Source organism: Ambystoma mexicanum, chromosome 8 (genome assembly GCF_040938575.1).
Source record: "Ambystoma mexicanum isolate Mex_15411 chromosome 8, UKY_AmexF1_1, whole genome shotgun sequence".
NCBI lineage: Eukaryota > Metazoa > Chordata > Amphibia > Caudata > Ambystomatidae > Ambystoma > Ambystoma mexicanum.
The window spans coordinates 1483568916-1483595438 of record NC_090929.1 but is presented as its reverse complement, the minus strand read 5'-3'; the positions used below and the strand labels follow the sequence as shown (position 1 = coordinate 1483595438).

The following is a 26523-nucleotide window of genomic DNA, read 5'->3' as shown; positions in this document are numbered from 1 at the left end:
GAGCTACTGGAGCACTCTCAATATTAAGGTTGCATGTTTGCATGGTTTTGTCCATGGGATTAGTTGGACTGCGGCATGTCGTAGCGCTTTGACTGGTGCCATGCCTGTGAGCGTTGCGTTCCCTCCATCCAGGTGTGGAATGACAAGGGCTTGCCTGATAGTTCTGGAGTCAGCTTGAGGAAGAAGGACTTGATGTTACATAGAACATTCAGTTAGTATCAATCAGTTTTGGTTTTCTTGGTAATGAGTTGTTGGCAAGATGGTGGTGTTGATGGGGAACCTGAGGGACGTAGACCAGCTGGGTTGTGAATCCTTCTGGACCCCTTGTTTAGCCGGTCTTGGAGTGACCCTTGATTGGATGGGCTCCTGAGTAACATTAATTTTGTTTTGTGGTCTTTATGTAGAGGCTCATCTCCCACGTTTGGATGAGGACAAGGCGTTCCCTGGGGTGGATATTCTTTGCACAGTTGACTTGTGTGTATCATCTGCATGCTGATGTCTTGGGATGTCCAAGTTGGTCAGGATTGAAGATGTCTGGTAAGAGATTGGAGTCCTCTGGCACTCAACAGGTGGGTAGGCAGAGAGCCGATATCAGGTTGCCCACCCAAACTCCCTGGAAAGATGAGAACCAGTTCAGGACACTATCGGTGAACCCAGTGCGGCAGACGTACATATTGATTAAGGGGTTGTGGTCATCTTTATTGAATGCGGCACAGATATCGTCCTTTGCTTTGGATGCCCTTGCGATGGTTACCATAATTATAGAGGGTTTAAACAATGAGGGGGGGTCGTGACCTGCAGCGAGGAACCTAAAGAGGAGAAACAAGGTGTGAAAACGAAGAACAAATGGACCCCAGTATTTAGTTTCTTATTAGGAGAGACATGTTCCAAATGGTGGAAACATGGAAGGTAGTGCTCTCGTATGCCACCTCTTGCATAACGGGAAGGGTTTACAGATGCTTTGTGGTCTGCGATAGTCCAGTATCAGGGTGAACAGAAAGCCTGGAGCATGGGAGTATTCCGCATCTGGGCGAACTACGAAAAAGCCTCAATGATGGTAGAGAGGCGTAAGCAGACTTCTCCTGAGGCACTCGTGCCAACTCGGTCAACACCACTAAATCCTAGCAGGCACCAGCGTTGTAAATAATATGTTACCTTTGCCCGAATAAAGGACACTCATTTTATCAATAGCATAAGGAGAAATTAGACCATGGCCCGACCAGAATTCAACCATAATTATTCTAGTAGTGCAAATATGCATGTACCCACGTGGTGCCATGTGAGGAAACCACGTCATTGGTGGGAGCAAAGTTGTCCGTTCTGCTGTATAACCGCACTCTAAATGCGATGTTGCTGTTGAAAATGAACATTTTAAAGTTCACTAAACATAGTATTGTGGAAAAACCACTGGACACATTACTCACCTGACATCACACCTTCATTCACCCTCTTGCGTCTTTCAAATGTGTTGAAACGGAGCTCTCTAATCAAGTTCTCAAGCATCCAAAATACAGGACAGCCAAATTTGGAGGTACCACTTGACGCTCAAGGTCCCCTTCTATGGAACAAACTCCCAGCCCAGATGCGGCAGATCCAGGACTACACTGTACTCAAATGTGCTGTAAAAACCCACTTCTTCAATCTGGAATAACTCTTTGACCCTCTTTCTTTCTTTGCCATGTGTGTCTGTTTGTTTTGTTCAGTTTTATGTGCGCCCTGAGGCCTACGGGCATGTTGGTGCATTACAAGAATTAAAATAAATAAATAAATAAGTTAGGTAAATCCTGCCATTCTAACTGCCTCATAAACGGAAGGCTACAAGCACCAGAATACAATATGTAATCCGATAAGCCAGTTCTCAACCGACATGGGGACAACAAAAGATCTATGCAAACTGCCCGGTGTGTCGTATGCGTTCAAATGCTTACACCAGCCCAAGAGTCTGTGTGGTAGTCACCTACTTCCAGTGATTGTTTGACACAAGCATGCCTTGTAATGTCCATAACATTTAACCTTCCGCACATAAAATGTCACGGCAAACAAGCACTGACCAGACAAGCCTTTAAAAAGTTCAACCAATATATGTAATGCGTGATTTAGTTTTCTTGGGAGTATGCACAGATTGTGACATCATTTGTGGTCTTCGAGGTGCAGTTGCCAGGTCGGGGTCCAAATGACATTAACACTTCACAGAAGCTGAGATGGGTCAGAGAAAAAATCGCTCCTACACTTTTGCAGCCACTAAAAGAGCTTTCTACTGAAAATGCATCAGTGTACAGTGTAAGATATCTATGCGATGTGCTCTCTGGTCAATTGAAGTGCACATTGCAGGGTTCAGCTTCCATTTAAAATGCACCTGAACATGAATTAATTGAAAAGTTTAAAGTTAAAAAAAAAATTCTCTTGATTTCTGTTTTAGCATTTCACTACAGCTAACCTGCACGATGGGGTTGGGGGGCATCCCGGTGACCCCATCTTTAATTTCCCCTCGCCAGCAGTACCTTTTTCTTTAATCTCCCTTCATGTTGCTCCCAGTCTGCTGCTTCTCCAGCCACTGCCCCTTGCATCCGCCCGATAAGATCGCCCTTCTCCTTGCAGACAGACCTCCCCGCATCTTCAATGCTCCTGTATGGAACACTATGAACAGCTGACTTAATTTAGTTTTCATAGCATGACAATGGGATTTCCAGATCCCCCCTTCTGTCTTCTTCCAGCTCCTAGCCTCCTTATCCCACCCCTTGCTGACATGAAAATAGTTAAGATGGAATTCTTATGCGATAAACTTTTAACAAGAGCAAAAGGTTGTACTTTATAATTCATAATTACATTGTAATTCGAGGAAGTTTTAAAGATTTCACTGCAAAATATTCAAAAATTAGGTGAGCACCAACAGATGAATGCAGGCTGCATGTATAAGGACACATTTTGTTAGCCTTCCGTGAATGTTAATTCTTTGAGCACTTACTGCTTCAAAGAAATGAATCGGGTAGTGGGTGGATGGGCACTCAGTGAATGGCGTGGAAATGACAGAAAGATCCAGAGACCAAGTTTCCCTATGCCATTTATTTATTGTTCTCCAACAAGAAGCAGGCCATGGTGAGTTGACCCCAGAAACCTTGCCCCAGATGCCTCCCAAACATTGGTAACACTGCAAAAGTGTTAGACGATGTAGCGCGCTCGGCGCTCAAGCCTTCTTCCCCATGTCCGCCTCCTTCTCCAGCCCAATCCCGCCTCCCAATCCTCCCCTGTGCCCTGATTGGTTACTTCCCCCCCATATCATGAACCCTCCCAGGGCAGCCCTCTGCCCGGCAGCCCCTGCGGCTAAGGGCCCCAAGGCGAAGGGCGGCTCCTCCAGTGGCGGCACCACAGAGTGTCTGCAGGTGTCTGCAGGGGAAGCAAGTGAAGCGAGCAGTCAACAGACACCAACAAAAAACTGTAATTGTGGCATGGGTGGGGAGTAGAGCAATTAGTCTAATCCAGAAAACCCCTGCTACTCTCTTACCTTCCCATAATATAGACTGACATAGATTCACACCAGGCATACTAAGAAAGATTTGTGACCACCAGTCTGAACCTATTCATGTCAGGATTATAGAAGCTGCCTTGCGTTACATACTAACATACTTGTCAAGGTCAACAAGTGCTGCACTTAGATGAAACTTGAATATTAGCATGTGCCACACTTAGAATTGTGAAAATTAGCTTGTGTTTCATCTAGATAAGATTGTGAATGTTAGCATGCCCACACTTAGATAGAATTGTGAACATTAGCCTGAGTCACATCTAGTTGGATTGTGAATGTTGGCATGCCCGCACTTAGGTGAAACTTGAATGTTAACATGCGCCACACTTAGAATTGTGAACATCAGCCTGCGTCGCATCTAGTTAAGATCGTAAGTGCTGGCATGCCGACACTTGGATGGAGTTGTGGACATTGGCCTGCATTGCATCTGGTGGGATTTTGAAGGTTAGCAAGTGCCACACTTAGACAGAACTGTGAATGTTAGCATGTTAAATGTCAGGTAACCCACTAACCAATGTAAGCTCAAACTCTTTGCATACTTATCTTACTCAAAAAACTCACACAACCATCTCTCGCACAACAAGTCGCACACACTTCACAACACTGCAACAACACATAAGCCGCACCAACAGTACTCGCGGACTGACACTGACCCAATGCTCACACCAAAGCTCAGAACCCGGTGTATACCGAGTTGAAGCTGCCAACAGAACACCACTCATCTCACTATCCTACTCCTTCTTCACCTTACTAACCCATCCCACCTCTTGTCGCTTACAGATCCGCCAGAGCACCTGGGGACCAACTCCGTTGGTGACGGTGCGCGGTTCAAATGCCTTTAACATTTAATTTAAATGGCATCTGCGGCAGGACGCAGAATGCTTTTTGGCACCGCGAGGGGAGAGGAAGGGGAAAGGGGCAGGTCAATCAGAGGTCATTTGCTGTTCCTGTAGCATCCAGAATCGGAGAGGGAGGGGAGTAAGAGTCATTAAGAGTAAACAAAAGTGCATGGGAGAAGACCGCTGAAAGGGCACAGGAGCGGCATAAGTGCCTCCAAAAGGGTGTAATTGCAGGTGAAGACTCCAAGCTAGGGCCCCCTCCCACTGTAAAACCAAAGTTGAGGAGGGGTTAGGATCATAACCACCTCTCTGGAGGCCTAGTGCATAGGTGACATTGGTGACAGGATAAACACAGGGGCAAGATGTATTTTTCACTCTCAACCTGCGCCCAGTTAGTTGTGGTTGGCCAAGATTTATTTGCAGTTTGTCGGCTGACACGTGTTTTGACCTGCTGAGGTCTTCTTCAGGGCTTTTAAATTACATTTTCTAAACCTGTCTTGAGAAAATAAGGAGGCCCAACATGTGTTGAGGGGAATAATTAACAGGCAAGTGGCAAGTCGCCTATGTAACGTCCTGCGTGGGTCCGTGACACTAGTGTGTCTATCTGCAATGTTATGCAGGGTAAGCCAACCTGAATAGTTGAGTTTGGACCCTTTTTATGAATTTAAGGTGACTCTCTTACGATTGATGTCAGGAGGTTAATTGAATTGGTCCATAGACGAGAGCTGTGGTAGCTGATGGATCACAAACCATTTTCTTAAAGGGGGTGATTGCAAGCCTTCCGGCTGTGGCAGATACTTGGACTCGATGAGGCTTATATTTGTAGCGCACAGTCTGGGGTAGGTGGTCCCCCTGCAGTTCTAGTTCTTTTTAGGTTGCTCAGAACTTTGAAATCCATTTCGTCTTTCCAAGGAAGCCAGCACAGGGCCTTCAAGGTGGGAGAGGGTATCTCGGGTTTGAGATCCAATATCCACCTCGCAGCCTTACTCTGAAGCGGCTGCTGTGTGTGGACCAGCTATGTGGGAGGCCACAGTATAAACTATTACAGTAGCCCAGCTTGCCTCCAGTGCTAGTCTGCTGCCTGCTACCCTTGTGTTGCAGGTTAAGGTAGGGCAGGGTGTGATGAGGACTAGCTTTGGCCAACTACCTCTCTCAACTGTATGAAGAAGGAAGGCTCCTGCTCAATGGAAACCAAGCTTTTTGCCTGCACTCGCCAGGGCTGGAGAAGGAACGCAACTGGGGGACATCCAGTCCTGTCTTCTTTGTGTGTTCTTTTCAATTCTGGGATTTACCATTTTTTATCTGCCATTGTGAATGTAAGACAAGTGACAAACTCCAGAATTCCAACGGAAGCGGGTCTGGATGACGTTTTCACGCATGGCAAGGGAAAACGTGAGAGCTGATGTGAGGACGTCTGTAAATGGATGAGGGGCGCAGAGAAAAGTTTACTGGCCGATTCATGGAATTAATGTGCGCTGAAATTTTCGGCGCAAGCGTGCAAAAGTGTGCGAATCGCAGCGAAACCTGCGCACAACGATTCATGGAAGTCCGTGCGCGTGTATATCCCTGGATGTGCGCTAAAATTCTGCCTGGCGCACACGTCTCCAAACAGCGTGCGCTAAGCGCACAGCGAAAGCGCACATAGCGCAGCGCACACAACAAAAGTAGGCGGAACAGGGGGCGTAACACACGGAATGGGGAACAACGTGTGAAAATGTGGGCGTCACGGGGGAAGTACGGGAGGCAAATGTGCGGAATGCACACACGCGCCTCTACAACACGTATTCATGGAATCGAACGGGGCTAATGAGTGCGCCAAAAAAGACGCGCTAATCCAGAAACACGTACGCCAGCAGGAAGCAGGCGTACGTGGACCCGCGCAGCATAAAAGTGCATACAAAAGAGCTCAGACGCCAAGATGAATATACCGTTCCTAGCAGCAGTGGTCATGGGATACTGCAGGAGGAGGAGTAGGATATTCAGGCCCAGAATTGTTACACCCAAAACCAGCCTTTTTGGGATGCCTGATGACCAGGTGTATGGGAGGTACAGGTTTCCACCTCACATAATACTCGACCTGGTGAGTGAGTGGGAGGATGACCTCTCATCACCCACCCTGTGCTCCTGTGCACTCAGCCCCCTGGAGAAGGTCCTCAATGTACTGCACTTCTTGGCCACTGGATCATTTCAGCGGACAAGTGCTATAGTGGGGGGGGGTGTCACAGGCCACGCAGTCACGCTGCCTACACCAGGTGTTGGCCATCATGACTGCACGCCCATCAGTCCACAGGCACATATACCTGCCCAGAACACCTGCAAAAAGGCAGGTTGCCATCCAGGATTTCTACAGGGTGGTGCAATTCCCCAAAGTGCTAGGTGCCATTGATTGCACCCATGTGGCTCTACGTCCCCCCAGGGCATCTGAGCACATCTATAGAAACCGCAAGCACTGGCATTCCATCAACGTGCAGGTAGTATGTGATGCCAAGGGAATCATCAGCTCAGTATATGCCAACTATCCAGGATCCACCCACGACAGTTTCATTTACAGAATGTCAACCCTAAACCGGGACGTAGAAGCTGGGCGGCATGGCGATAAATGGCTGCTTGGTGAGTATAAATGCCACGGCACATGCATGCATGTCAGATACTGAGTAATGTCACAACCCCACTAATGATACCCATCACCACCTCCCCATGGGACAGTGCCTACCCTCTGAGCACCCACATGATGATGCCAATTCGGAACCCCACCATGCCACCCGAGGTAAGATACAACACAGCCCATATTGCAACCCGGGGGAATAGTGCAGCACACATTCAGAGTGCTCAAGTCACGCTTTCGCTCCATTGACCGTTCTGGTGGGCAGCTGTTATATGCTCCCCCAGTAGTGTACAGGATTATAGTGGGAGCATGTGTCCTGCACAACGTTGCAACACGACGGGGCCTGCCGGTGGACATGGTGGTGCCCCCACATCACCAACCACATGCACGCCCGCTGTGCATGGGAGGGGAAAGGGCACATGGTGAGGCAGCCCGTACGCAGCTGGTGGCTAATTACTTAACATAAAATCACACCCCTGTGGAGTGCACACAGCCTTGGCACATACCAGCTGACAATCAATGATGATGACATAAGGGACACTCAACTGTCACAACCATACCAGCCTGAGATTGGTCACCTGGAAGTGTTACATTGTGTGCATTCCTACCTACCCAAACACCACCAATGCTGTGTCATCAAAAGACATACATCTAGGCTGCTAAATTCATTACCCCCTTGCTAAATACAACATAAGAACAGTGCCATGTCACCCAACCCCTCCCCAGCTCCACCACCAAACACACCATGGCATGTCATGCAATGTGAAAGCAAACAAAGCAATGCACAAGACCTGACACAAGTGTCACAAAGTACACTGTCCCTAATGGAAACTGCCCACACACAATATGCTCCCAGTAATGTATAACAAACAGCACACATTACCAAATACTTACCACCAACACAATGCTGCACCACACCATGGAAAAATGCAAAAACATGACAGTACTAAGTTCAAGTAGTGGTAGTCTTACAACCTGAATACGCCAGCACATCGACCCCTTACAACTGTAGAGTGTTGCTGCCACGCAAATGTCTCGGTGTGCTGCATACAACATGAACTGCATCTGCAAAGTAGACGGCCTTGTGAAGACATGAGGAAGGAACCTGCAAATTAGGAGGAAGTCATGGATGCACAAGCACATATCAATACACCATGCAGTGTACAATACAACAACAATATCCACTAAGGTTGTCTACACAGTATTGACTACAGCCTGCCCACACAGCTCAAGGGAGCCCAACGTCACTGTGTAATTCACTGTCACTTGGTCACACCCTTTGCAAGCCCATGGAAACAGGAAGCAGGAGGGGTGTGTGTCTCACGAACCCATGCATCTAACCCAAACTCATGTCAAGCCTGCATGTGCCCAGCTGGAATACAGTGGATGCCCACGGGAGCCACACAAGGCAACACACTGTAAAAAAAAAAATAATAATAAAATAAAATCAAAAATGCCCATGAGGGGGTGGGGGAGGCCACCCAGGAGGTTCGAGGACAGGGTGCACACCAACACCCACTTGCGTGGATGTTGCGAGAAAAGGGTTCATGGCCTGCACGGCTATGCCATTGTGGGAGAACTGCTGTCGCTCTGCTCTGCTCTGCTCATCCTCTGCTGCTGCCTCAATTGCATACGGGACCACCTGACTCAACATATGGAACAAAAACGTGTCCCAGTCAATTTCATTCTGGAACTTCTAGAAATAGCACTTACTAAGAACTTCTTTACCTTTGATGACGCATTTTACCTCCAAGTCGCTGGGACAGCGATGGGGGCAGCTTTTGCTCCCAGCCTTGCCATTATTTTCATGGCAGAATTTGAAACAACACATGTGCTCACTCAACAGAATCCTTTCTTTACCAACATCAGTAGATGGTACAGATATATTGATGGCATCATTTTTGTCTGGAAAGGTACAAAGGATACTCTAATGACCTTTTTCGCATGGTTGAATGCCAGATCCACTGATATTCAATTCACCATTACCAGCAGTGCCTCAACCATAAACTTTTTGGACCTTACCATCACTGTGGAGGATGGCAAACTTATGTGTACCCTATTCAGGAAAGAAACGGATAGGAACTCTCTCCACCACTATCGGAGCAATCACCCACAGAGCCTCAAGATCAATCTTCCATTTGGACAATTTCTGAGGCTGAGACGTAACTGCTCAGACATCTGCCAATACCAAATCCATGCAGATATTCTTGAGTCTAAACTCACAGAGCGAGGATACCCTAAGAAACTCCTCAGAAACACCAAAAAGAGGGTACGCTACATTCCACGTGAAACACTATTTGAGCCAAAAAACAGAGACACAGAAAACACCAGAATCACTTGTGTTACGACTTTTGGACCAAACACCAATAGGATTAAGAGCATTATTAAGCAATTCTGGCCACTTATCCAGCAAGCCCTACCTGGAGAACCTCCACCACGTATGGCCCTCAAACGCTCCAAAAACATCCGTGAATGGCTCACTCATGCTAGACTTCCAAAAAAGACCCAACGAACAGGACTTTGGAATCTCAGAGAAATTATGGGTCATTACCCCTGTGGCAACTGCACGGCCTGCCGTTTTACTGACAGGATTAAGACTTTCAGAATCCAAGACAAAGATTGGACATTACGACAACACACGAATTGCAAAACCCCTAACGTAATCTACGTGATTGAGTGTCCTTGCGGCCTCCGATATGTAGGCCAGACCAGCAGACCAGTACACAAACGAATTGTGGAACATCGATCCAGGATCAGATGCCGGACGCTCACAGCCCCTCTAGTCACACACTTCCTGGAACAACAGCATAGCCAGGACCAACTCAAATGGTGGGTTGTAGAAAAAATACAAAACTCGGGAAATGTAATCAGTGCATTAAATTACAAAGAAGCATGGTGGGTGTTTAAACTACGCTCCATCGAAACAGGCCTCAATGAGGCAATACCATTGGATAATCGGTATTACTAGGGAGTTGTTTTTCACACCCCTCTATTTCTAAAAACTTTGTAGTAATGTGCCCCTCCAGACTACACACAACATTCCATACACCAGACTAGCCTGTTTGGGTTGGCTCCTCAATGCCAGCCGGACTTTAGGGTGCACTACATACAATTTTTCTCTTTCTTTTTCTTTTTCCCCGTCTGGGTCACCATCCAGTAAATTTTGAATATATGTGTGGTCTGGGTCGTATTGTACAGAACTGAATGTCTGGCCTCATTGACCTAAATAACGCATACTTCACGTTGTTACAGATGTGTTTTAAGAAAAACATTTTTTTATGGTGATTTAAATTGTCAATATGTCGCTTTTTGCAGATCTACTTTCCATGCCTCATTTATATGTGCACCATTTTATTTGGGGGGCAACACTTTTTCCCTTGTTAGTGCCTCTATTTCGTCCAACTACCGACACCCCCTCCCTTCCTTTCCTTTTCCTTCCCCCCCTCTTTCCCACTGCCCTTTCCCTCTTTCCTCCCCCTTCCCCCCCCTTCTTTTCCCCCCCTTTCTTTCCCCCCGCCAAACCCCCCCCTCCCCCTTTAACCCCCCCCTCCCACTCCCCTGGCGTCCCCGCCCACAACAATGGTGATGCTTTTATACCAAAGAAACACCCGGACCCCCCTTACCCGCTCCACCGCTTTAAGTAGAGCGGGGACCTGTCGTGGTTAGGACGGGGACACTTCGCTCGGATGGTGCCAATCGTGGTGCCCTATTGCGCATGCGCATGGGAGCGATGTACCTTCAGGCTCCCCTTCCACCCAGACTGCGCAGACGCACTGGACTAGCAGCCTGGCTCTGCAGACATGCGCACGCGCAGCGAGGCAGCGTTCCTCCCTCCTCCCCTTGCCCGTACCGCGCATGCGCGGGTTCTTAGTGGCTTACCATTTGGACGCCACTCTCCAACGCAGCACTCACGGACAGCGTCCTGGCGATTTTGCTACACTCCAGCTTTATTCTGGAATGCCATTTGCCTTTATGCAGGTAAGAAATAGAGGGCTCGTTATTTCCTGCATTTCTTGTTAACAATTAGGGCCAGTTCACCTTTCCATTAATCTACTCCTTGGGCCAGCCACATTCTTATGGCAACATTTTTCTTCTTTCTTTTTTGTTTCCCGCAGTTAGACAGGCACACTGCCTTCTGCTATAAGGGCCGCTCCCATCTACTGCCCTTTGTCCAGTAGGGCTGAGCCACAGCTTCTCAGTCCTCTGTCGACCCAGAGTCCTTCGTTGACATCTGCCCTTGGTTGGAAGGTTTCAAGCCTTCATAGTATAAGGTAGGATTATTGCATTTGCTTTAGACTTTAAATAGGTCGCATTGGGACCTGTTCCCCATCTTATCATTCCTTTCTCTGTTACTGTTTTCCCCTCCCCTTCATGTCTTCTCTCTCCCCCCTTCGTCTTTTCCTTCCCCTTAGGATCTTTTGGACCCCACCACTTCAGCTGTTCAATCATTGCAGCTCTAGAGACGGGATAGCTGCACGCTCGGCCTCGTCCGTCCCCTCTCAAATCCTTTCTTCACAGTTCTCCCTGTCTGGATCCAGACTTCAGGTTAGCCTTTTCTATCTTTGTTTCTTTTGAGAGCCCGTCCATTATTTTTATTTTTAAATGTAATAGACTGTTACCGCTTTTTGGTACAGTGCTTTTTTGTGAGGTTTTAACACTCCCTTTATTCTTGTTTTTATCTACCACCTATAGGGAGATACAATCCTCTTTTGGCCCAGATGAAGGCACCCACTCTGGAAGCCGAAACGTCCAAGGGTCCAGATAAACTTTAGACCCGACCGACATCCTTGGGAATTTTGTATTTCCTGACGTAGACCGACTGAGGATTGGTCATTTATAATATTGCACAAAAAGTGCACAACTACAGAGGTTTCATCAATAATAAAGAGAGGAAAAGTGTTGCCTCTCCAGATGGAATTGCACAAAAACTTTACTAACACTCACTTCCCTTTTCTGTCTAAATTTGATGCTACAGAATTTCTAAAATTGACTTGTTGAATAAATTCATCAAACTGCATGTGCACCAAAAATAAGTGTTACTATGCTGATGCTGGTAAAAGAACTGTACCATTGCTCTCTGTTCCCCTTCTTCAATTTGAGACCGATGCTCTAAAAACCTGTTTGCCTTTTTGAAAACATTGTATTTTTGGTTCTTAAATATGTTTGTTATACTGAGTGCACTAAAAATAAAATAAGCACTGAATACAACTAGTTGTTGGTTACAGAACTTGCTCAAATAATACAAAGTAGGTTTTCCTGTATTTAACCAACTAAGGGGTGTTTGATTTCACCACAAGGATAAACTATAGGTTGATTTTTGTACAAACCACCCTTTTTCACTTTTTTTAAAATGTTGACCATATATAAATTAAAATATGGTGAAATTTAGTCATGCGGTTACCTCTTTCTGTGACATACTGCATCAGGAGGTGGTGGCACTATGGGAGGCAGCCCACGCAAAGCCGTGGTATGGTCCTACATGGCAGCAAGCATGCTGGTTTGGAAGGTCTGATTCTGGAGGATTAAAGTGTGGAGATCCCGATGCAGCACATCACAGGTTGCCTGCATTTCTGCACGCATGGCCTCGCGTGATGCCCGGATCTCCTCACGTGTTGCATGCAGCTCAGCTGAGAGCGAACGTGTGAGCTGCTCCAGCTGCTGTTCTGCCCTTAAATTACTGGAAGCCTCAAGTTCAACCAGAGTCTGCCTGAGGTTATGTAGTTCTACCCTCAGGGCTTGCCTGTGGCCCTGGGACTCTATTGATATGGATTCGCGCAGAGTCTCCAGTGCCGCCCGTCGGTCCCTGTTGGACGCCAACATGTCTTCCCTGTGTGATTGGCAAATGGAGTCTGGTGCCTGCTGTTGTTGCTCCATCTGCCTTTCAGGGGGGATAATGGACGTGGCCACCCTCTCCATTGCCTGAGCCATCATTTCTACTGATGCTGCCTGTTGGGTTGCCATACCGTACATGGAGTTTTCCCATACAGTATTGCCGGGTGGCGCACGGCCAATGCATCGACGGGCACCACACCTGTTTGGGGCAAGGCGATCTGCACCTTGCTGTGCTGGCACTGCCTGAGGCTGCAGGACTGCATTCCCCCTCTGACCTGCTGGCCCAGGAACAGGATCAGATGCTGTGGAGTGTGACCCTGCATCCATAACCACCAAAGGCGGTCCTACCAACACTGACATCCCCATAGAGGGTTCTACCCCTGGTGCAGGTGGGTTGGACAGAACAGAATCCCTGCCAGAAACACTTACCTGCGACTGCACATACGTCTCATCATCCAATTCAGCACCTGAATAGAGGTCTGGGGAGGTGCACCCAGAGACACCCCTGGACAGTATGGTCTACAGTAACATTGGGTTTTCACCCACCACCACACCACGTCCCCCACTGGTGCCCGGTCGTGCCCGAGATTCCTCCTGGGTCTGCACCATCTCCTCAACCTCAACAGCATCAAGTGCGTCATCACCTGCAAAAACATGAAAGACAACAAATGGAAACAGGCATGAGCACCATAGCACACACACAGGCCGTGACAAGCCAGAGATCCAGTAAATGATTTACACATGTCCCACATGACTATAACCCTGCCATGCATGCAGTGTCAAAGAGTTGGAAGTGGAGTCAAAAAGGCAGACAATGGGGAGAGCAAGATGGAAAAGCAACACATTTGCAGCATGTTGGGTAGCACTGGCATCACACATCAGGCTGTGAGTGGCATGTCCAATACACATACATGACACATGCCACCACACAGATGGCATGTAGCATAGCCACGTTAAATTACAAAACTACAGCAATATGTCAGTGAATGAGTTCTGTCATACATCCATGTCACATCGACATGATGCGAAGATTAATGCTGAATAGTGTTGCTAAATATGCATGTGCCACACACTGAAACTCATCCAGTGTCCAATAATACAGTCATTGTGGGCTGATCAATGGTTGGTCACTTTAACATTACAGGAAACATCTGTCATGTTCCACATGCAAAAAGGCCCTAATAAAAATTTTCTGCAGCCCAATACTCCATCGGCCTGAATGCTGTAATCATTAACATAACCAGGTAAAAATAGTGGTGTAGTGTGGGCTGTAAACAATGACCGAAGCATATCACATATGTTGCAATAGGGCAGAAAAATGCGTGGTAAAAATGGGAGAGTGGAAACAATCAGCCTGAATGAACACTTACAAAATCTGAACAATGTAGTTGCAAGATGACATTTGAAGGTAAAGTGCACTAATGTGGCCCTAATTGGCAACTGTGGGCAGAAGGGATACAGTCATATCCAAATCCAAGGCACGTGAATGTATGGGAGGAAGCAAATGGGTGACCCGTAACACTCAGGAGTACACATCCACCTGGCACTCAATCAGAACCTGTCACCCAAACAACATACACATGGATTACACACACACACACACGCATGGGCACTCACCGGAGAATGCGTATTAATCAGGTAGATCTCCCACACCTTGGATCTGTCCCTCTGTGACGAAGGTCCCAGCAACAGACTCATGTTCAGTGAGTTTGTTGTCCTCTTGTGGAGACCCACTGCCAGTCACTAGAGTAGCGGCATGATTTGAGGGCAGCTTGTTCTTTGCTCTGCGTTTCAGGTCATTCTACCACTTGTAGCAATCAGCTGTGCGCCACACAAATCCAAGGGCACTTACGCGGTCCGCGATGGTCTGCCAGTGTGCCCTACGTTGACCAGGTGTGGTCTTGCACCCTGCAGTCACCAACATTTTGCCGCTATGTGCCGACACATAGCTCACAAGTGCATCAAGTTTGAGGTCATTAAAGCTAGGCTTCCTTGACGTGCCAGACTGTGTAGCCGTGTCTGGGGTCTCAGCCTGTAGTGCCAGAGCACCCTTCTTCCTCTTCTTCAAAGGTGGAGCAGAGCCTGAGTGGCTTGCGCCGCTCTGGTCAGTAGGGGAAGAAGCGCAGGTGGACTGGGTACTGGGAGTGTGCGAATGCACAATGACCATAGGTCGTGGTGCAGGCATTGGCTGAAGTGTGATGTTGGCAGGGGCAACATCCGTTTGATGGACCAGGACCGACACTGTCCCGGCTGGGAGACTCAGAGCTGGGGTGGATAGAGCTGCAGATGCCCCTGCAGCCTCCTCACCCTGCCTACTTGGGGCAGCAGATGACATTGCTGCCCCAGATCCATGTGGCCTGATGACACCAACTTGTACCAGCACACGTGGCTTAGACTTGCTGACCTGGAAGTCAGCCTGGGAGTCATCCTGTGCCGGCTCAGGTGCCACAATGGGCTGGTCCAACAAGGGCTGAGCTGGGATGGTGTCGGCCATGTTTCCCTCAACCATGGGGGGGGCATGGGTGTCCCTGATTGGTCCTCCACACATGTGGGTCTAGGGGCACCCTGCAAATCCTGGCCACGTCCCCTACCACACCCACCATGCCCACCTTTTGGAGGTCGGCCACCTTTGCCTCCCTTACCGCTTGGTTTCCTCCCAACCATGGCACTGATGTTGTTGTGCATATGGGAGTTGCAGTAAACAATGTTCCTGGGGAATTGGGGGTCAAAGGGGTAGGGTACTAGATGGAATTCGTACCCTAGTGCTCTAACAAGGCTGTCTGTGACCCCTGGGGGAAGATGACGGGTCATGCAACGCACAGGCTGCCCAAAAACAAAAATAAACGTGCACGCAACCCCTCGTAGACCACGTGCGTGGAAAAACGAACCCGCACTACGCTGTGGCACCCAGAAACAAAAAAAAATAAGCGTACGCGTCATACATGCAGCCTACAATGACCTCTGAAGGGGTACGCGACACACAGGGCAAGCACAGTTGCTAAGTACGTGCGGAACTCACCGTCTGCCTGGAAAAAGAATGTGAAAAATACGCACATGTGCGCGTTGGCATCACCCCCGCCAAAAGAAGAATTGTACGCTGTCTGAGGAGACAGGACAAAAGGAGAAGTGAACACTGTTTGAGGAAACAGGCCCAAAAAAAGTTGAAAAACGAAAGCTGTAGGGGCAGCTGGGACCCCACAGGCCCGACGGAGGAAGATGGCACGGAGTCATCCAGGTTGGTGGGGGGTTTGGTGGAGGAAGAGGCCGTGCAAGGGACAGAGACGGGGTCTGGAGGTGGGGATTCCACTGGTGTTTGTGGTGCAGTGCAGGGGCAGGGACAGGAGGCAGCACAGGCTGCCTCAGAGGTGCCGGTGTGTAATCCTGTCCCCGATCCTGTCACTGCATCATCTTGCACCAGCAGGGATACCTACGTCCAGACCCGTTCTCAGGGAGGGGATCGGTTTACACCAACTGGCCTTCCTCTCCCTGCTGATTTGGCCATCTGGCACCGGGTTGATCCTGTCCTGGGTGGGGTGGCGTTGCGTAAACGTGCCATGCGAGCTGAGCTGCAGTCTTTTCATGAGGAGACTGCACGTCTTCTCGCATGGCTCGTTGACCGCGTTGACCCACTGGGACAGCTGACCAGGGCCGGATTCCTCTGTTTTCTGGACCTTGTTCCGACCCCCTCCTCAACTGAACCCCCTATGCGCCAGTCGTCCTCCGTGCCATCTTCCCACCCATGTGTCACCTGGGTGCCCTGTGGAGCTGCCTCTGACCCTGCGGCCAGGCTGGTGGAGGACACATCCCTGCCACAGTCGGGAGTCGGACGTCCAGCAGGAGTGGCCACATCAACAACTGCACCCCAGCCAGAGGAGGATGTGCAGGCAGCAGGAGCCAGTGCACAGGCAGAGGCACAGCAGCAGCAGCAACAAGGTGGGAGCCATGATGGCTCGGGGCCTTCAACATCGGAGGGGCAGGCATCGGCCAGAGGGCAGGAGGACCCAGGACGGGGAAGTGTCTTCCGTGTGGCAGCGGTTGGGCCATGCTATAGATGCGGAGCGGCAGCGGGCGGAAGAGGCACGGCTCACGATGGTCAGGGCGGAGAACTCCATGCATAGGGCCCTGAGGCAGGCCGAGTGCCTCGAGGCCATTCGCAGGGACCTGGAGGTCCAGATGTCATCGTCCCTGCGAACCCTCGGGGCCATGGAAGAGGACCGCCTCTGGGACATCGAGCAGGAGTTCGATGATTCCCTCGCCCGGGACATCAACAAATGAGCCGTTGGACTTGCCCGCTGCCCTTGTAAATAGTTAGTTAGTATTCGGTTTCCTTTCGTTTTTTCTTTATTTTGGACCGCTTGGACAATGCACCACATTTTTGTATATAGTTTTTTTTATTAGGTAGTAGTTTTTGGTAGGTTTCATTTCTTAAGTTGGGCTCATGGACCCTGGATTCTTCAATTGTACATAGTTCTACATTGGATTCATCTTTTTTAATATTTTTTTTGTGTTTGCCATGGAGCAATGGTTTTTATTTTCCCTTGGATTTGCTTTTTTGGACTGTGACTTTGGACAACATTTCTTTTTGGATTTCTTTTTCTTATGTTTTCTTGATTTGCATTATTTATCGGACATGGACCATTTCTTTTGTTATTTCCATTGTTGTGTGTTTAATTTGATTTACGTTCACGTTATCTTTAATATATATTTTTTTATACTTGCATTTGTGGTATTATCTCATTGGTTTCATGCATGTCATGATATGGGTTTTGACATTCACTTGCACCCATTGTGTGTGTGTGTGACGGACATTTGTTCATTTACATACTTGCCATTGGGGTTGTATCATGTAATGGGCATTTCTATGTGGGTGGATGCAATACTTGGGTCGGTCTTTGGCCTGTGGAGGCTTGCCATAAGGGCCAGGGATCTAGATTGTGATGACGTGTTGGATGGGGGACATGTGTCGGGGCCTGCTGGCAGGTGCCCTGCACTGCTTGGGGGGGTGGGGGTGCTGGGGGACATGAGTTTGTGATCACTAGTGCAAGGTGACGTGGCTTGGCTGGAGGGCATGCCCATGGTGGATGAGCTGCCTGCGGGACATGACCAGGGGTGCAGGGTAGTCCCCTGTGGTGTGGGCTGCCTGCAGGGGCCGTGGAGGGTGTAGAGGGAACACCTGGGAGAACCCACACTGCCAATTCACGTGTAGGACTCCCCGCGCACCCCCGAAATTCACGTACCCTGCTCTGAAAGCAAAATCGCGTGTGAAACTTCCCGCGAAGCCCAGTTATTCACGTACCCCACTCGCACAGGGCCTATTGCATGTGAAACTTCACGCGAACCCCAGGAATACACGTAAATACACGTACCCCACTCGCACAGGGCCTTTCGCGTGTGAAACTACCCGCGCACCCCCAAAATACACGTTCCCCTCTCCAATCGCGTGTGAAACTTCCCACGCACCCCAGGATCACATGTACCCCACTCGCACAGGGCATTTCGCGTGTGAAACTTCCCACGCACCCCTGAAATACACGTTCCTCTCTCCAATCGCGTGTGAAACTTCCTGCGCACCCCAGGAATACATGTACCCCACTCGCACAGGACCTATCGCGTGTGAACCTTCCCAGGCACCCCAGGAATACACGTACCCCACTCGCACAGGGCCTATCCCGTGTGAAACTTCCCACGCACCCCCGAAATACATGTTCCCCTTTCCAATTGCGTGTGAAACTTCCTGCGCACCCCAGGAATACACGTACCCCACTCGCACAGGGCCTATCGCATGTGAAACTTCCCGCGAACCCCTGTTATACACGTACCCCACTCCTATCACGTGTGACACTCCCCGTGCAGCGGGGTACGTGTATTCAGAGGGGTGCACGGGGAGTTTTACAGGCGTTTTCATGGTTGGGGGCCTGTGCACCATGTATGGGATTTGTGCGCTGTGCATGGCGCACGGGGAGGGGTTGGGGGCGTAACACACTGCTGCAGGGTCGCTGCGCCACAGCTGGTTTTGGAAGCTAAAATCCATGAATACGCTGTGCGCGGAAATGGATTTTAAGCGCACGCGACTGGTGCAGAAATTTGCACGCGCACACTGTGCGCCAGCCGCGTACACCACTTGTGCGCTGAATTCTTTGAATTACCCCCTTAATTTTCTATTCAGATAATGGTCAACATAGTTTTCTGGTATGCCACCAAGGGTTTGCTACATTTTTTGGGGGGGTCGGGGGGACTGGAGAGGGATAATAATTTTCAGCTGAACAAAATACCTGTGCATGTGTTTTCTCTCTAAATGTGAGGTCATGATTATCTGCATGTAAACACGCCGGGATTACTGCACAGCGGGGTTTGCATCCCTGGGAGTGAGGGCAATCATTGCTCCTTTCAATCACACAAAATATTTCTAGGAAGCGAAATTTGATTTGCAAAGATAGAAATCGCCTTAGATTAAAGCAGAGATGAGGGCGGTGTTCTGGTCTTGTCCTGTGTTATTGCTGTCCTGTGACGCAGCCCGGACTGAAGGAAGAGGCGTTTTTAATTTCCGACCGTTCTTCTCTTTCAGGCCGCCTCTAATCTGGTTGTGTGGTGATAAACCTGTCACTGAAGGGCCATTCCCCCGAGAACGCAACCGGAAATTAACCCAGTAAGTACCGCTTGTTTATTTTATTGGACTCTGGCAGACCAGAGAAACGAGACCACCTCTGTGCTATTTATAAAGTTTGGCTGGATTTTACGGATATTTCTAAATGTTCCCTTTTATTAATTATATATGGCGTTCAAAGTAAAAGCGGCCACACTGTTCTATCTATACACAATTAGCACAAGCCTGATTATTTGATACAGTTTACTAAATTACTTTTGGCGATATTTTTCTGTTTACCATGTTTCGCCTATTTTTATCATGAGGCGAGCCGCTCCCCCAACTCCACCCCCCCCCTTTACCTTTTGCGTCTTGTTATTAGGAGGCCCCCTCGCCCAGCTCCACTACCCCCCCCCCACCCTTTTCTGTCTCGTTATGAGGAGCGCACTCCCCTCCCTCCCTTTACATTTGTGTCTTTTTATAAGGAGCGCCCCTCGCCCCGCTACACTTTCCCCACTCCCTTTTTTCTTTTGTGTCTTGTTATGATGAGTGCCCCTCGCCCAGCACCACTCCCCCCTCCCTTCTATTTTGTCTTGTTATGAGGAGTGCCCCTCGCCCAGCACCACTTTTCCCCCTCCCTTTTCTTTTGTCTTGTTATGAGGAGTGCCCCCGCCCAGCGCCACTTTCCCCCCTCCCTTTTCATTTATGTCTTGTTATGAGGAGTGTCCATCGCCCAGTACCACATTTCCATTCCCTTTTCTTTTGTGTCTTGTTATGAGGAGTGCCCCTTGCCCTACTCCACTTCCTCCTCCTTTTTCTTTTGTGTTTTATGAGGAGTGCCCCTTGCCCAGCTCCAATTTCCCCCTCCCTTTTCTTTTGACTTGTTACGAGGAGTGCTCCTCGCCCTACTCCACTTCCTCCAACCTTTTTCTTTTGTGTCTTATGAGGAGTGCCCCTTGCCCAGCTCCACTTTCCCCCTCCCTTTTCTTGTGTGTCTTATGAGGAGTGCCCCTTGCCCAGCTCCACTTTCCCCCTCCCTTTTCTTTTGTGTTTTATGAGGAGTGCCCCTTGCCCAGCTCCACTTTCCCCCTCCCTTTTCTTTTGTGTCTTATGAGGATTGCCTCTCGCCCAGTTCCAATTTTCCGCTGCCTTTTCTTTTGTGTCTTGTTACTAGTGCCCCTTGCCCAGCCCCTCGCCCTACTCCACTTTACCCCTCCTTTTTGTTTTGTGTCTTCTGAGGATTGCCCCTTGCCCAGCTCCACTTCCCCCTCCTTTTTTCTTTTGTGTCTTGTTATGAGCAGAGCTCCTCGCCAAGCTCCGCCCTCCTTTTTAGTTTGGGCCATTAGGTGTCGCTTGTGACACAAGCGAAAACAATTGCATTAGAGTACTGATGGGGAGAAATGGCATATGAGGAGGGACACAAAGCTTGTATGTTTTGTTTGGTTATTTGCCCACCCATTGACTGCCCATGCTAATGCCTCTGGCCATTCCTCTCCAGTTTTGTCCCCTCCTCACTCAAAACACCTCCACATGGGAACTCTTTGATCTGGCTTTAATGAAGTCTTACCGTCAAACTTTGTCAAACTTTGCGCTCAAAGGGCCTGCCAGATTTTCTTCCAACGTAGTCTTAGGAGAGTTAATGACTTAATTGGAGTTGTTAACACACACTACTGGAGTCGTAAGATGGCTTAGCCCGGTCTGGCTTCAGTGTGTCCTTCACTGAAGTCCTGTTAAAAGCAATCATTGGCAAAACCAACATTTTGGGCTTCTTTATAAGTATTAGGCATTTGCCAGGCACTGCTATTAGATGCCCATGTGCTCGTACCATTTTGCACCTGCAACCATCAATAGCCAGTAATACCATTGCGGCAGTGCCTGGCAAGTCCCTTTTCCATGCCCACACAAAAGCCGGAACTGTTGGCATTGCCAATGCTTGTTTTAATTAGACTATCCATATCCGCTTCTTCTACTGTATGCTCACAGTGCCTGTGTTTCAATGCCCACGACATCATTTAGGTCAAGAGCAACCTCTGAAAGAGCTGGTTGCCACCTGCAAGGCAACACTGTCAGGATAGGAGCTAGCGATTGAGAATTTAGTAAAGCAGAAATGCAGCAAAACGTGGTTATTTGTGCCACAATAATCCCGTTTACTACCCACAATAGTTTAAAAGGAATTCCACAGCATCCCGGCGCAGGATGGGTCGGAATAATGGCCATTATTTTCCATTTGTGTGCTGCTCCATTTAGCGACCTCAGAAGGGTGAAGGGTTAAGTTGGCCCTCGCAGGGTTCATGCTTGCTATGTCCAGGTCCCATGTCAGAGACACATCCCGAATGTCTGAGATATCCTTACTTGAAATTGTGTATTCACCTGTGTGGAAAAGGTTTATATTGTGTTGTTACGTTTTAAAGAAAACAAATTCTGTCGGCCTAATTATTTTGTAGAAGGGGGCTTCTTGTGTCTGTCATTGATGAGAATCCATCAGTTGGTCAAACACGTGACGCGTTTATTTTGCATTCCTTGCACTCTTCCTTTCTTTAGAACATGTTGGATTGGGCTAATTAGTGGCATGGTGACGGGACTTGACTGAGTTCCCAACATTCCATTCTGTGGGCAGTGTGAGGGGTCGGAGTAACGAGACAGACAGTGTTCATTGTTTCACAATTGCTTTTATTTCAATAATGAAAGGAGTTGGAAAAATGCCTCACTAACCCTAAGTGTGAGGGGTTTCTCTGCTTCAACAAAACTAGCTATTGAGACAGTCCTCAGGATGTCCAAATGAAAGTTCTCTGTCCAAAACCTATTCTGACCCTCAAAGTCTGAGTAGTAAAGGTACAATAATGAGAAAACAAAAGCGTCCTTCCGTTGCTTCCCTGCAGCCTTTCTCTGTTCCTATGCACATCATTCCAATATAGAAAACCAAACGCCAAAAAGTGTTCAAAAACAAAGTTTCACAGAGTCACAAGTAAGATTCTCATACTTGACTGCCCGCTTATTAATGGGGAAAGTGACTTCCTTCCCTTTAAGCAAATCTGACAATGCCAAGGGGGACAATTCACTTCCCCTGGTCTTTCCATTTGTGGCTTAGGAGATAACTCCCTTGTCTCAGTTCCCTTTTCCCACTTGCTTCAGTGGTTTCTTGATTTATGTACACTCGCTATACTCTCCTGCCAAGCGTACCTGTTTTTATCTTATTGAGGCCACCAGTGACACACTCGGTATACTCTCCTGCCAAGCATACCTGTTTTTATCTTATTGAGGCCCCAGTGACACACTCAGTATACTCTCTTGCCAAGCGTACCTGTTTTTATCTTATTGAGGCCCCCAGTGACACACTCGGTATACTCTCCTACCAAGCGTACCTGTTTTTATCTTATTGAGGCCCCCAGTGACACACTCAGTAAACTCCCCTACCAAGCGTACCCGTTTTTATCTTATTGAGGCCCCCAGTGACACACTTGGTTTTTTCCCCTGCCAAGTGTATCGGATATTTTCACATTCATTGGGACAGGGAAGAATATGATTTCTTCAGGGGCATAAATGTGTAAATGAACCTCTTGATGTATACTTTTCCTCTCCAATGAAAATGCTTTAAGTCCTCTTACAGTTTTGAGTGTCTCTTTCTCTGTTCATATATTTCTTGTGCTGCACCGCTCTGCCTTTCCCCTCTTGGGTTCCTTTCTTGTGTAGCACCGCAACCCGGGTCGCCTCCCAGCTGCTTAGTTGGTTGTGGCCAGTCTCGAAGTGTCACTGCTCTTCTTCTGTTGGGCGCTGCCGGTACCAACCAATGAAGGCTCCGTTCTCCCGACTCCTCTCTCAAGCCCACTCTTGAGTTGCAGGTCACAAGTTTGTTTGTTGGGTAAGGCCATTGGGGTTCAGGCACCCTGCCCTTTCGGTTGGAAGAGTCTGTGTGTCAACCTGGTATTAGAGGCCCTCCGGGGACGGGTCTATTGGATTCCAGCGGGATCGCCAGCCATACTGCCTGGAGATACCGCTGGCTTTCACAAGCACACGCTCCAGCTGCCACAGAAGCAGTGAGCTTGCCTGAAATTCCCTGACTTGTATCTTTTTCCTCAATCCGCTTTGCTTTTCGGGGGTCTGCTTCCTTCATCCCTAAAGGGTAGCACTGCCTGGGTAACTCTGCCTCTCGATAGTGACAAGAAATCATAGAAACACTGTGGGATATTTTGATCCATTCCCATGTGCCCCACTGCATCACTTTACAAATGGTGAAAGAAACGGATGCGCTGACTCCTGTGCGCGCCAAAATCTTCAAAACTGCGTTTGGGGCACAACCAGAAAAAGTCTGCACACCCTGCCACACACAGTCAGGGGGGGGGGTGAAAACAGAGTTCTCACTGCAGGAGAATGTCAGTGGGCTCTGCAACATTCAACATGGAGCAAAGTGAATGAATGGTGCTGAAAACCGAAAATGCCTTTTAAAATGTTAGCTTTGCAAACTTAAAAAGTGCTGTTTTCGGTGCTAGATCCATTCATTTCCATTGAATCATTGAGATTAAAAGGGTACTGCAATACCCAGGATCATCCAGTGTGGCTCAGAGGAACCGGGCTTCATTGACTAACAGCTCTATAAAATGTATCTAATGAAAAAGCAACCCAGGAACCCTTGTTTTCATATTCCACGGAGGAAAAACATGGCTAAACTTTGCAACCAGTAATAGAATCAGCTGTGCACAGAGAAACTCTAAACAAAGGCATGGTACATGTATCCAGACTGCAAACAATCCCAGCACTCAAGGGAAGAGCTAACTAAAATGTGTATGTGCTGCAGAGGAAAATCGGATTTAAAGAACTCAGTTTAATGTGCTTTTTCATGAATGAAGTGCAAAATCGCCTGTTGTGAAAGCATGATTTTGTTTAAAGGCTTAATTCTTTAAGAATGTCAAAGGATTGCTAATGTAAAAATCCACCTATAAACTGTGTTCATTTTATATGTTCAAATGGAAGATTTAGGTGAAACTTAATGTTAAACCCAGTCTTGAGTTAATTAACTATTTCTTTTAAAAAAACAATTTTGCTCAGACAGTCCTTAGCCTGGGAAAGGTTGACCCTTCACTGCTGGCGGGAAAGGCTAATTACTGTTGGGAGGCCTTGCATACTCATGACAATGGGCTTCAATAGACATTCGTCTGGGCCCCAGGCAAAGACACTAGCAGGCTTGGACACTCATCCTTCCAGGGAAGGGGCAGGAAGCTCCACTCTCCAGGAAGAGGCTTCTCATTGAACTTCAAAGGACTTGCCATTTGCTCACACTTGGGAAGGAAGAAAAAAAACGGACATGTGATTTTTGAGTTTAAAATGCTTATTTTGCCACTGAAATTCAAGACATTTGACTTGGCAGCAAGAATAAGTAAGAGTGAAAAGTACATACATCTCAATCTGAATTTATGCTAGCCATTTGAAAACTTGGCAGGATTTCTTACTGTGTAACGAACAGAAGTTATGTAGAATGACAAAGCGCGCAGAAACTATTAATGCTGCAAACCTAATATTGTGTACCTAGGTTCTAGGGGTGATTGCACATATAGGTACCGAATTAGGAAATGTTAGGCCAAACCTTTTGTGGTTAAAATTGCCAAAATTCTACAGAAAGACAAAACCAGGTCCCACCGACTTGGGAGTTGAATGTAAATGTGACCCACAAAATATGTAATTTATGTATCTGATTTTCTTATAGGGCATAAGTACATAAATATGTATGTGTGGGAAAGTTAGATTTTGGTCCCAATAACTATGGGCGGTTTCCAGATCATATCATAAAACATGACAGCCCTTTCTGTTATCCAACCAGCCAAGCGCTGGGCGAGAACTGTGCTCTTGCCCATCATAGCTTTGTGGATGTGGGTTGTAAGTTTGCCCCTACCATAAACTGAGTGATGTCATTTGGCAGGATAAATAAGGGAACCTCGCAACACAAAAAACACACACTAATTCCTGACTCATCCTGATTTCCGTGTGGCACCCTGTCCCCAAACTCTCCATCTTGTTCCTGATTCCAGATTTCTTTGCAAAGCCAAGGCCTCAGCACTGCTGAACCCTTTTTCAGCTAGGCCCAAATTCTGAAACCTAAGGGAAGCAATTTGATCCATTAGGCTTGCTACCACTAAACGCTTACTTACTCCAAACTCGCCATCCCACTGATTTCCGGTCTCCAGTAACCAGAAGGTCCAATCCAGTCCAGTCCGAGGTGCCAGTCCAATTGACCAGAACCGCTCAGCTGACCTAATTCCACCAGAAGTGCCCTGCCATTCTTAGACCCAATCCGTGATGACCAGAGCCCTTGACGGTCCAAAATCCTAAATTAAAGTGGACTGTAATTATCGATAGGAATCATAGTAAACCATAGCATATATGGCATTCCATTGTCCTATCCCAATCTATAAACTATCCCATCTTTAAGTTAAGAACCTATAATATTGTCAGAACCATTCTTGCAACTTTGTCTGTGATTCTTAGTGTTAGCGCCAATATTTTCTTCATTTTGTTTTACTAGATCAAAAGCCATTGGGGATTTTGATTAAATAAAGTAATTCCCTTAAAGAAAACGGGGTATCCGCCACGTGAAGGGTTACAAGCAGCCGTATAACTATTGAGATTCATGGGTGGCATTCTCTTTTTCTTAGCCATTAATCTAGTTTAAGTAAAATCAACCTGTCATTTTAAACCCAATTTGCTGCTTTTCTCAGTTCTATTTTTCCTAAAACACCTCTCATTCAAACTTGCATAACTTCCTCAAATTAATAGCTAGAGACTTCATTTCAACTCTGACTTAAAGCTAAGACCTTCAGCTACACCCCAGTCAAAAACCTCATCCCATAAATTCACCTGTTTTTCTTAAAAACCGTTTAGTGAAATTTGGGCGGGAATTTGCATTTCTGCAAAGTTTTACACATGTGATTTTCATTATTTCCAAACTACCATTAAGATTCAAAGTGTGTAATTTTGCTCATACTATAGCTTATGATTTTGAGCATCTTTTCAGTGTTGCTCCATAGAGATTTATGTTGGTTTAAGGATTTTTGCCCACTTTTCATTGTTTTGCTCAGCCATTTTCAAATGTCATTTTAAAAGTGTAAAATTTCCAAAATGTTTTTCTCTCTTGTTTGTGGAGGGATGATTG

The 26523-nt window shown here is 47.6% G+C and overlaps 1 protein-coding gene across 2 annotated transcripts in view; it reads left to right on the top strand.

Moving 5' to 3' along the window:
• Nucleotides 1-26523, top strand: part of LZTS2 (leucine zipper tumor suppressor 2) — a 738816-nt gene that overhangs the window by 300459 nt on the left and 411834 nt on the right. For both annotated transcript variants that reach the window (XM_069611659.1, XM_069611660.1), the window contains one exon: nucleotides 19365-19445. The gene's annotated coding sequence lies outside the window, so the exon portion shown is untranslated. The remainder of the gene's footprint in view (nucleotides 1-19364; nucleotides 19446-26523) is intronic.